Genomic DNA, 1,184 nt, shown 5'->3' with positions numbered 1-1,184 from the left:
TAGCTGCTCCTTCCTGGGATTGCCCTCCCCCAGCCTTTCCATGTCGTCCTCAAGGCCTCTGGGGACACCCTGAGTGGTAGACCAGGCTGACCCAGTGGCACACGTGAAGCTCAGAATCTGGAGGATATAGTTCAGAGCTCCGTGGATCTTTTTTCTCTTTAAAAGAAATACACAGATTACATTTCTCGGGCCTCGTAAACCCTGATATGGCGTAGAGGGTGAGCCTGGGAGTCTGAGGATCCTGGGTCCGCAGGTCCTTGCCTGGGTTACTGTGGGCTAGTTAGCCTCCCTCTGTGTTAGCTTTCTCAGGACACAATAGGAGAACCTACCACATAAAGTTGTTGAGTGGATCAGAGGCAAACAATAACAATAAATTAAAAGCCACCAAAGCACTCGGTAAGCTCTCAGTATGCACCATGTATTGCCAATATTCACAGTCATGTGAAACAAACACGTATTCAGGACCACAACACGTTAGACAATGTGATTGGCTGTAACTCGGCTGAGAGGCAGACATGACGTTGACCGTTTTCCATCCTGGTTCCCACTGGGGAAAATCTCGCTGCCTCTTGGGCTCTCGGTGTGCCTGGAATTCTCACTTTTCCCCAATTAGTGAAGCAGCAGTCATCCGAAGAGCCGGACACAGCCCACCCACCTCCCACCCCCGCCACCCCGGACCCCTACAGGGAGCTGCTGAGGGGACCTGAAACCAAGCCTGGGCTCAGCCTGCCCATAGACACCACAGTGGCCTCATCAGGGAGGTCTCAGCGCTGCCCTCCTGGGGCAAGGGGCTGGTGGAGTGCACCATCTAGTCACGCTGGAGTGGGGGAGGAGAGGGGCGAAGCCAGGCGGTTTGCTCTTCCACCCCCACCTCCCCCAGGTAGGAAGTGAAGCTGAGTTTCCAAAATATAAAAAACAGATGATGAAGGTCAGATTTCCTCTATACACTAGAGAGTGGAGCCCTAAGGCAGAGTCCCCAAGAAATTATCTGAGACAAAGAGACAGGAGGGAAGAAGACAAGACAAACAGACAAAAATGCAGAAATAGAGAGACACACACACAAACCCCCCTGAATCCTGAGAAAGGCAGGCAGACAGAGACAGACAGACAGACAGAAAGCTGTGTGTCATCAGGAGCGACCGCTCCACTTGGTTCTGGAAAAGAACTTAGCTCCCCCCTCCATG

The sequence above is a fragment of the Echinops telfairi genome, unplaced genomic scaffold (assembly GCF_000313985.2).
Source record: "Echinops telfairi isolate 266 unplaced genomic scaffold, ASM31398v2 ScPeMD7_7475;HRSCAF=8513, whole genome shotgun sequence".
In the NCBI taxonomy this organism is placed as follows: Eukaryota; Metazoa; Chordata; class Mammalia; order Afrosoricida; family Tenrecidae; genus Echinops; species Echinops telfairi.
Note: the sequence above shows the minus strand (reverse complement) of the source record.